The sequence below is a fragment of the Setaria italica genome, chromosome III, assembly GCF_000263155.2.
Source record: "Setaria italica strain Yugu1 chromosome III, Setaria_italica_v2.0, whole genome shotgun sequence".
Taxonomy (NCBI): domain Eukaryota; kingdom Viridiplantae; phylum Streptophyta; class Magnoliopsida; order Poales; family Poaceae; genus Setaria; species Setaria italica.
Window position 1 is genome coordinate 29,554,799 of NC_028452.1, and position 11,907 is coordinate 29,566,705.

An 11,907-nucleotide genomic window follows, 5' to 3' on the forward strand; every position below is an offset into this window, starting at 1 on the left:
TTTATCATCTTCGAGGCTAGCTCTTTTGTTGACGGAGTGTGAATGACCTCGAAGAACACATCTGGGGGCATAGGTTGATTCTGTGCTACTGCTTTTGCGAGCGCATCTGCCTCATCATTTTCTGCCCTCAGGATATGCTGTACAGTGAAACCCCTGAAATGCTTTTCCATCGTTCTCACTGCAGCAAGGTACTTCACTAGCTCTGGCTGTCTGGCCTCGCTGTCCTTCTCTATGTGCTCTTTGATTACCTTAGAATCCGTCTTTGCTATGAACACCTCCTTACCTAGAGCCTTCATTTTTCTTAGCCCCAGGAGCAGTGCCTTGTACCCGCAGCATATCTTATTTTAACTCCCGATGGAGAGGTTACAATGGTTGAGATTCTAGCCCTCCTGTCAAACCAAGAACCATCACAATGCATGACCCACGGAGTTTCAACCTTGTCTTGGCTAGCACATGGGGAAGTCCAATCAACGATGAAATCCGCTAGGACCTATGATTTTATGGCACTTCTCCTCTCAAAGTCCACAACAAACTCTGATAATTCCGATGCCCATTTGGTGATCCTCCATGAAGCTTCCCTATTTGAGAAGAGATCTTGGAGAGGTTGGTTTGTTACTGCCACGATTCTATGACCTTCATAATAATGGTGTAGCTTGTGCGCTACCATGACCACTGCATACGTGATTTTTCCTAGCTCTGAATAAAATAGCTTCGACCCGGTGAGTGCCTCTGATGCAAAATAAACTGTGATCTATTTCAGCTTGCCATCAATCTCTTTTTCTTGAATCAGGGCAGCACTGTTGGCCGTGTTCGAAGCTGAGACATAAAGCAATAGAGGTGATTTTGGTTCCAGAGTGCACAAATTGGTCATATTCCCCATGTAATCTTTTAGCTATTGAAAAGTTTCACTCTGTTTCTCAATCCATTCAAACTTTTTGGAGCTTCTTAAGACCTTAAAGAACGGTAAGCTTTGCTCCACGGCTCGCGGACGAACCTGTTAAGGGCAGCAACTCTTTAGGTCAACCTCTAGACATCCTCCGAAGTTGGCTCCCTCATGTCAAGAAGCGCTTGGGTTTTATCCGGGTCAGCTTGGATGCCCTTTGTGGTGACTAGACATCCCAATACCTTGCCTCGCTGAACTTCAGATACACGCTTCTCAGGGTTGAGCTTCAGGTTCGCTACTCTTAAGTTAGCAAAAGTCTCCGCGAGGTCAAGGATATGGTCTCTCCTCTTGTCATGTTTTACAACTATGTCATCCTCTTAAGTTAGAATGTTTCTGTGAAGCTATTTTGAAAGGATGATTGTGAGAATTCTTGAGAAGGTTTGGTCCGCGTTCTTCAACCCCTATGGCATCCTTACAAAGCAAAATATCCCGAATGGAGTTACAAATCCCGTTTTTCCCTCGTCTTCTTCTTTTATTCTAATTTGATGGTAGCCTGAGAATAGATCCAACAATGACAACATTTCACTATTGGCGGCATCATCTACTACCTTGTCCACCCTTTCCAATGGGTAATCATCTTTCGGGCAAGCCTTGTTCAAGTCAGTGAAATCTATGCACATCCTCCACCTTCCGTTCTTCTTTTTGACTGGAACAATATTGGCTAGCCATTCTGGATAAATGATGGGCTGTATCATGTTAGCTTCGAGGAGCCTTTCAACCTCAGCCTTCACCCCTTGGGCTTTCTCATCGGACATCTTCCTAAGCTTCTGCTTCTTTGGCTTCGCACCAAGCTTGATATCGAGGCTGTGTTTTATTATCTCCTTGTCAACCCCTTGGAGATCACTCACGGACCAAGTGAAAACATCTTTGTTCTTGTTCAAAAAGTTGATTAACTCCTTCTCCTCTTCTGGCTCGAGGTTAGCCCCTATGGTGATGTGCCTGTCCATGATGTAGCCGTCCAAGAGGACTCTTTTGGTTTCACCATCCGCACTTATCTTTATCTTCTCTTTGTCCCTCTTGGGCTCTACATATGGCTTCTTCTTTTCTTGCTCTTCAGCCTCGTTAGGAGTTGTGAGATGGTGGACATTCTTTTGTCCCGGGGTTACACCCTTTTCTATGTTCCTTGCGGTTTGTTGATCACCAGAAACCGTGATGACTCCCTTCAAGGCTAGGATTTTCATGCACAAAAATAGTTGCCGGATGGCTGCATCAAACTTGTTAATAAACCCTCGCATGAGGATGGTGAAGTAAGGGTAGTACATTTCAACCACGTCAAATGTGATGCACTCTGTACTTGCATTGTCAAGGTTCCCAAATGAAATTGGAAGTGCTATCTTTCCCAGAGCCTTGACCGGCCTTCCCCCGAAGCTAAGCAGTAGGACTTCTGCCAGCTCAAGTAGGTGTAGATCAATTTTCATCTCTCTGAATGTATTGGCGAAAATGATATCTGCAGAGCTACCATTGTACACCAAGACCTTCCCTATCTTCCAACCAGCAATGATAGCCTCGATTACCATCGCATCTTTATGCAAGGCTGTCTTGAGCTTGAAGTCTTCTTCTGTGAAAGAATTGGCATGTGTGCCCACTCTAGCTTTGCTGAGGTGCCATCAGGTATGATTGTATTCACTTGTCTGAGATAATCTCTTTTTTGTATTTTGTTTTCAAACTCGATCGAAGAACCACCAGCAATTAGCATTATCATGCCATAAGTTGGTATATCATTGGAGCTACCCTCGCGAGGCCTGGACTACAAGGATCCCCCTGAGATTGGCATTATCATGCCGTAGGTAGGTAAGGCTTTGGGATTGTTGTTTGGTGGGTTGGGCTCAGCTTTTGGAATTTTGTTGGGCAGATTTGGCGGTGGAAGTGGTATTTCATGGCAAGGCTGTGAGGGTGTGAAGTTTGCATTCTGCGAGGTTGGTTGAATCTGAGGCTGGAACTGTGGTGAGTGTTGCCACGTCATGGTGGGCTAGAAAGTTGCGAGGTTGGTTGCGTTTGCGTAGTATGGTGGATGTGGCCAGAAAGTTGAGTCTTGGGTGCTTGGGCTGCTGCTTGGACTGCAGCTTGAGCTGCTTTCTTTTCTACTGCTAATCTTTCGTTGGTTTCTTTGACTATCGGGCACAAATTCGTTGCATGGTCAAGCTGTTTGCCATGGAACGTGCAATAGAATGGTCTGTGCTGTCTAGTTTGGTTGTTTGGCCTCAGAGGGCCATTGCCTTAGCCTCTTCCTCTTCTAGCATGGCCGCCTCTTTGGGCGTTCCCGAAGCTAGGTTGATGTTGGTGATATTGGTTTTGGTTCTGGTAGTGGTTTTGGTTTTGGTTGTGGTTTTGGTTTTGGTGCGAGGGTTGATTGCCTTCAATCGCGAGTACTTGCTAGGTTGGGTGTGGGTGGTGATGTTGTTGGTGGTTGTAGGGCGAGGTTTGCCAGTTTCTACCCTTCTCAGAATGCCTTTGGTGGTTTCTTTCTGCCACCCTTCTTCTATGGTCCTCATCTAACTTGTCGTATTTTTCTAGCTCTGCAAACAGGGCTTCCATCATTTTTGGCTTTTTTATTGTTAGCTTCAAGGTTGTTGGACCTAGATTGAGTCCCAAAATGCAGGCTGATATAGTGACACTGTCGTCCACATCTGGTGTTTGCGATCTGAACTGGACAAATCTCTTTACATAACTTGCTAGGGGCTCCTTGTCCCTTTGCGCGCAGTTGAAAAAATCCCCTTCGTCAGACATGGCTTGATGAAATCCTTGGAAGTTTTGAGTTCACTTGGTTTTTAGGTCAATCCAACTGTATACTGATTGTGGTAGGTGCAAAGAATACCAATTCAGCATTGCGCCTTCGCACGCGATGATGAATGATTTTGCCAATATGACATCGTCTCCCCTAGCCAAGGCTATGGCCACTTCATAGCTCATGAGGAACTGGCGGGGGTCTGTTTGGCTATTGAACTTGGGTAATGTGACTGCCTTGTAGGTTGCTAGCCATGGGGCTGCTTGTAGGCAAACAGACAGCGTAGAGTTCTTGTCAATAGTTGCGGACACATTCGTTGTTGCTGGAGAGTTGTGCCCATCGAGGCTAGGGTTTGGATATATTAGGGGTGTATTGTTGATGTTACAAGTTTGAGGTGGTGGCTTCTGTGACTGCTGCAGTGTGTTGCGCAGGTACTCTAGCTCATTTAGTTCTTGTTGCAACTCCGCCAGCTGCCTTTTAGCCTCGTTGAGTCTTGCGAGCTTGTTGGCCGCCAGCCTTTGAGCTTGTAGTTCTTGAGTAAATCTCTCTTTTTCTTTCTTTAGTGCCTCTAGTTGTTTCAGTGCCAAGGCTAGCTCCTCTTCAGCTTCACTAAGCGATTCATCTTGCGTGCTTGTTTGCTGTGAGGTTTGGTTTCAGGTCCTCGGTTCAACTCCCTTTCTACGACCTTGTTCTTTGGTTGTCTTTGACTCTTTTGAGTTTTTCTGCTCTCTCAGTGTTGGTTGGTTCGACTGGGACAAGCTGCCTTTCTTGTCCAGCCTCATCTTCAGTAGTTCTCTTCTTCTTGTGGTGTGGCATCGTGGGTTACTTAGTCGCTCAGAACATGATGGATGCCAATGTTGGGTCGCTAACCTCGGTAAGGTTCAGGCACAATGGGGTATGAGGAATGCTTATACTTTCATTCCATAAAAAAGTGAACGTAAAATTTTCAACGGGGTAGGACTCCCCTTTTATAGTGTCTCAGAGGGCACTTTTCATTCCACATTTACCCCTACCCAACCACTACATTCCTAGAATATGCTTTACACGAAAGTCTTTTGGAGATCACGCTTCTCACGCCTCCTGACAGCTCCGAGAATCATGCTCTCACATAGTTCTATGAATTCCGCCTTGACTGCTTCAACGCTTCCATGCTTCTTGACCTCGTGTCTGAAGTCATGACCTCGTGTCCAAAGCTAGCCTAGCTTTGGGGGCCTGGATCATCTTAGCTTCGCATCCAGGAAATGCACAACCCTGCACTTTGCTCCCTGGTCCAAAACTACAATCCAGCACAAGGTAGCAGACAACTCGGTACTCGTGGTTAGCTTCGAGTCCTCGAGGTCAGACTTAGTCAAAAAGATCGGCGAATGTCTCTTGGCTTTATGACAAGGTTGCTTCTTAGCATTATGTTTTCCATCCGAGGTTAAGGGGTCTTACCCGAGGTTAAATATCCTAATGGGTTGATGACCTCGAGGGTGACCATCTTTTTGGGCGATCCCCAACAGACTGCTGGTTTTTCACATTAGTTTCTTCATTGGTGCCTGGGTCTTTCTGCATGGTTAGTAGTGGGTTGGTTCCGAGATGGGTTGCCCCATCTAACGGTAACTGCACTCACATTCTCTGGTTGCCTCAGGATTTTCCTAGGTTCTGGAATAGGAACAACGGCAGCAATTTGAGCTAATTGGGTTTCAATCAATTTATTAAAGCTCACTTGATTGTTAAAGGCTGAGGAAAGACTTTCTATTTTAGCATTGATACTTTCCAATGTTTTATCATTGGCAGCAAGCTTTTTAGAAAGAGATTCATTGATTTCCGCTTGGCCAAGGACAAGATCTTTTAGGGAAGGTTGGTTTGAATTGTAATTTGAATTATAATTACCATTATTACCTCCCTGGTATGGTGGACGCGACTATCGGGGATAAATCCCCAGTACCCGCAAGGAAGGAAGAAGACGGACTCCTACTAGGATTCCCCTGTAATCCTACTTGGACTCATACATTGTAATCCTACTAGGACTCCTCATAACTGACTAGTAGTCCCGCCCTCTGAAGTATATAAAGGAGGTAAGGGTCCCTAAATCGGTAAGCCAAGACCTCATAGAACAACAATGGAGGACCAAATCCTCAATACCAAACAACACCCAAGCGTAGGGCGCAATATACAACATCCCAAATAGGACGTAGGGTATTACACTACTTTGGCGGTTCAAAACTGTATAAATCTGTGTCTTGTGTCCTCGCTCTTATCTTCGAGTTCCAGGTCTGACGATCCCCCACCAACCAATCTACTATCTCGGATACCCCTCGGTAGGTTGCCGGGCATAAAACACCAACATCTGGGAACTAGTCCCTATAATCCTACTACTTCAACTACTCATCTCGGCTGGAAAACTAGTTGAGGGTGGGCCTCATACTGTAGACAACTAGTCGAAATCAACTACATCTAATCGGCTTCATCAACAATCGTTGCGGCTTCATCGACAATCGTCCATGAATCAAACTAAGTCACTTTTTTTAATAATTATTTTTTCTTTCACTTGTTTTCAGCATTGTTGGCTAATGCGCTAACTACTTATTTGTGTACGTCTATCAATGAGAATTACCCTCTAGAGTTACACTTTGCCAATTATTCCGGGGGCATGTTAATCGACAGCCATATGCTTGGTACACAAAATTACCGAGGCTATAACCATGGATTTTGTGCACTGAGTTTCGGAAGCTCCGCCAATAGGCTTGGTAAATCAAATTTCGGAGGCTACAGCCACAGGTTTGGTGCACTGAGTGCTGGAGGCTCGAAGTGGCTACACTCTAAGGAGGCACAAATCCTATGCGCGGCAACACACGCTCTACTCGTCAAAAGGCAGAAAAGTCTTAATGACTACTTTACGCGCAATCGCGCTCTATTTTTGTCATAATGTCAACTACTTATTTTTGTTGTCTCCTATTAGTGGTCACTAATCACTGGTAGAGAATTGGCCTTTAGTCCCGGTTGGTAGGGTGCATATCTCTCAGATATCCATCCGGGATAAACCAACCGGGACAAAAGGGGGGGTCTTTAGTCCCGGGTCTTTTAACCGGGAGTAAAGGACCCCCTTTAGTCCCGGTTGGTGTAACCAACCGGGACTAAAGGGCCTGCCACGCCAGGCGCGGAAGGGGCCCCTTTAGTCCCGGCTCAATTCCAACCGGGACTAAATGGCGCTTGCATGGCACTGCCGTGACGCCTGAATTTTTCATGCATGCATCACGTATACGTATAGTAGTACCGCGGCCCTTTTAATTTGTTAACCTTGTAGTTGAGATTTTTTTAGAACGAAATCAACTAGTATTTAAACGAATGGGATTTGTAATTATACAATTACTATATATATACACAATCCTTATACACAATTCATATACACAATTCAACTAGCTTAGTACAAATCGATCATAATTAGCGCGTATTATATATACAAATAAATCAAAGTATCTTCCTACGATCTTCCCGTCGTGGTGTTGCTGATCGGAGTGTCTAATTGTCGTGCATCGTAATAAAATTCTCCTCTTGGATCTACCACCTCGTCCATTATGAATCCAATGAGACCTTCACATATTGCCACTACTCTTTCTTCCTTCAAGAGTCCTTGTTGAATATTTAACATCTATAATTTGGAAATTTGTGAATGTTACATGAACAAATACATATAAGGAGCTAGAAAATAATTAACTAGTAATATATTTATTTTACGTACTTTAAAGTTGTGCGGCGTCATCTTCGGTCCCTTGGGTCCCAAAAAACTGTGCATGTGCTCACAGATGTAGTAGCCACATAGATTATTCCCGGGTTCCTGTCTTAAGCACTTCAGTGCGGAAAAAAATAAGTTATGAAATATTCGTGTTATACAATGTAATAAATGTGCAGACTTCATACGTACCGGGAAGTCTGTGTTCCATGTAAGATTTTCTTTGAATGGACCTTTGTGTGTCCTTATGAATTGTTTCCATGCGCTGCGGATTAGAATAATGAATGACATAGTGTAACAGGGATAAAATTTAGGAAATAAATTTTTGCATAGAGATAAAGGTCCAGAATTATTACAAGCCTAGCATGTCTTGCAATTCTTGGTAGTCCACCGGATCTTTCCTTAACGAATCAAAGACAGTGACGTGGCTTCTTTCAGGCTCAATTATAATAAGGATCCAGTGGAAGCTGCGTGCGTAAAATGTTCATGCATATTAGACCTAACTAACATGTAGAGATAAGGAAAAAGACATCAAAAGTAGACGGTATACACACACTTACTTGAAGTTGTATGGAAGTAGTATGAAATCCTTGAATGTTTGTTTGTGTAGGAAATTGTATATTTCCGCAAAGGTTTTTTCCGGCGCTAATTGTATCTGTTGTTGGTTAACTACAGAGGGATCCATGAAGCCTACATGTAGGTACGCCTCTCGGCGGCATGTCTGAATTAGCATCCTACATGAAATGGAAGATGAAGTTAGTACGGTGACGCACGCCAAAATTTACATGTAGAGATAATAAACGGACACTTACAGAATCCAAGGGCTGATCAGAGAGACGTCCAGGGCATCATGATGGTACACTTCGTATATATCCTTGAAGTCTAGCCACAGCACTTTCTCCCCTTCACCGTGAAAATCTATCGGTTTTACCTTCATGCCGATCATCTCCCTCGAGTTGGCGGATGCCATCATGTACCATTGATGGAATTCGTACATCTTTGTTGATAGCTTCCGTACCATTGAAGGCTTTACTAGAGGTTTGCCTAGCTCATAAGTCCACTTCGGCTCAGGGGGCGGTGCAGTTGGCGTCTCGACTTGCCCTATGCATTCATCAAGTCCCAGACCTGTTTCTTCCATGAACTTCAATATATTTGCTTGTTGATCCAAGGGCATTGCTTTTACCCGTTGAGCATCTTTTTTTGATAAATGGCTGAGGTCGGGGACTGGACCGCTGGAGGATGATTTTCCTTTCCTTTTATCCTTTTCATCAGCCTTTACTAGAGCCCGTTCATAGTTTGACAAGAGTGGTATCCTGTTCTTGGCTCCTTCCTCCATCCTGATAAAAAAGTTTAAATCTCGCCGACTTACTAGCGGTGGCTCCATCTCCCTTGCCTTTTTTAATTCGGCTTGTTTCTTGAACCACTCACTGGCCTCTCGTTGGATTTCTGCCCACTGTTCTTCATGAGACATTGCCTCAAAGCGTTCCTTGCGAGCCACTTCAGGGTCGACCTTTGTTTTCTTCTTTCTCTGTCTTTGCTTGGGAGGCGGTGCTCGTGACTTCTTGAGTGGTGCTGCAGGTTCCTTCGGGGGGGCCGCTCTTGGTGCCGGCGATGGTGATCGGGGAGGGGTGTTGTTATTGTCGTCGTCGCTCCCAGCACCAGGATGTGGTGGAGATGGAGACCTTGATATAGATGGAAGAGACGGTCCTGGAGCAGGAGATGCCGGTCTCGAGGTATGAGGAAAAGGTCGCTGCTGGGGATCTACGGGGAGCGGTCTTGAGGTCTGAGGAGATGGCTCCGTGCGGGGAATAATGATGTAGCGTTTCTTCCATAGAATGATCCCATGAAGCGCATCTGCCAATGTCTTTTCCCCGTCGCCTCCCGGGAAGTCGAGCTCTAGACCTTCATACTGGGGATCAACTATTTGCTCGACGCAGACGCTGGCGTAGCCTGTTGGAATGTCCATGCCATGACTGTTCTGCCCTGCCAGGGTTGGTAACGCACTCCTGTACGTTACCTGTACATATAGTAGAAGTAAACAAGTTGAACTCCGATCTCGAGGCCTGGATCAATTGACAAGATTGCATAAATATTATGTATAAGTATACCTTAATAGTGAGGTTGCCGACCGGTGCATGCAGCTCACATGAGGTCCGTTGCGTGATGGCATCCACGGGGAACCGTTGCTCCTCCACGGGTAACCTGGGCGTCTGCGCATCGGGGACCCCTGTAGAAGCACAACTGCTCCCGAGGCGTTGAGAAGGGCTGGCGGTGTGAGGATTCGGCATTGCTCCAGATTGCGCCAACTCCGCAACTGCGTCGGCCACCCGCCGATTGATTTCATCCATCATTCTTTGTTCTAGCATCTGCCGCCATCTCTCCTCCATCTGTTCCTTTCTTCGCTTCCGGCTTCTGTAAGAGGCGCTGTCACCTCGGAAAGCGAACTTCCACGGAACCACCCCGAACCCCCGGCAACGTCCTGGGTGCTCTGGATTACCGAGGGCCAATGTGAGCTCATCATTTTCTCGGTCCACCCTCAACCTCCCAGCCTTGGAATCTTCAATGTTCTTCATGAGATGTTCGGCCTTCTCACGTATTGTGTCATTGAAAATCAGCGTCCCATCCTCTTGGCTTAGGGAGCCTCCATGAGCGTAGTACCAGTTCTTTGATCGTTCGGGCCATTCAATAGTTGCAGGTATGATTCCCCGTTCGATCAGATCTTGTTCCATCTTCCTCCACTTGGGAATTGCTAAGCCATACCACCTCGCCCCAAATGATGGTGGTAGCCCTTCTGACTAGCATTTGCTGTGTTGGTCGTGATCTTTTTCACACCTTCTTCACTCCTCTTGTATTCAACAAATGCATCCCAGTGGTCCCTCAACTTTGGCCACGCGTTGAAGTCTGGAGTTTTGCCCTTCTTGATGTAGTGGGTGTCCAGTATCTTCTTGAATGTCTGGAATTGAGTAGCCATCTTTTTAAGCGTCCACGCTTTGACATCCTTCTCGCTATATCCTTCGGGGAATGTGAAATGTCTCTTCACGTCTTCCCACAGCATATTCTTTTCTGTCTCTGGAAGGGCGTACGGATTATCGCTTCTGCCCTTCCATTCTCTGATGCTAATAGGCACGTTGTCCCGGACGATTGCCCCGATTTGACTCACGTACTTGTTTGCTACTCTCTCGGGAGCAACCGGCCTGTCCTCTTCTGTAACTTCGGTGATGACAAGCCTCCCTTCCATCACCTTTGTACGACCTCGGGTCTTCTGCCCTTGTGTCGATCCGGAGGGCTAACAGTTCAAGATTCGTTAATTAGTACGTAGTAGTAGCGGTGGTGTGAAACAATACAAGAATGGTTGTATATACCTCGCCGGAACCTTCCGCCACGGCAAGTTGTTGCTGCGGCTGTTGCTCTTCATTCCCATCGGCGGACATGTTGAGGAACATGTCCGCCTGGGTGCCCTCTTCATCCGTGTATGATAGTGGAACGTTGTCGCCACTACCATCACCAGCGATTATCTGCTCCATGATATACCTTGCGGTCTCATCGTCTGCCATTTCAACTATTGATGGAAACATACATGGAATCATACATGACAGTCATAGAAATCGTCTTAATACAAATTTGTACAAAGTCCTACAAAGTCCGGAATCATACATGTATATAATGAAATCATAAAATAACACGAATCGTACAAAGTCCGGAATATTTATACAAATTTCTATGAATTTTGACGAATTTCTACAAATTTCTATGAATTTCTACGAATTTCTATGAATTTCTACGAATTTCTACGAATTTCTACGAATTTCTACGAATTTCTACGAATTTCTACGAATTTCAACGAATTTCTACGAATTTCTACAAATTTCTACGAATTTCTACGAATTTCTACGAATTTCTACAAATTTCTACAAATTTCTACGAATTTCTATGAATTTCTACGAATTTCTACGAATTTTGACGAATTTCTACGAATTTGTATGAATTTCTACGAATTTGTACGAATTTCTATGAATTTCTACAAATTTCTACGAATTTTGACGAATTTCTACGAATTTTGACGAATTTCTACGAATTTGTAACAATATCCACGTGCGGTGCCTAGGTTGTGACAGCGGCGATCAGGGCGGCGGAGGCGGGACGGCGGCGGTCAGGGCGGCAGTACGGCGGAGGCGGGGACGGTTCACCGGAACCACGGGCGGTGCCTACTAGGTTGTGATGGGCGGCGGGACGGCGGCGATCCCGGCGGCTACTCGGCGGCGATCACGGCGGCTACAAGGCGGCGATCACGGCGGCTACAAGGCGGCGATCACGGCGGCTACTCGGCGGGACGGCAGCGATCACGGCGGCGATCACGGCGGCTACTCGGCGATCTCTGTCTAACTTAACAAACTAACTAGAAATCTAAAAATCTAACTTAAAAAATTAGAAATCTAAAAATCTAACTTAACAAAATTACAAATTTATGTAAAAATAAAACTTAATTTTCTAATTAACTTAAAAAGAAAACCCTCCCGGCGCTGC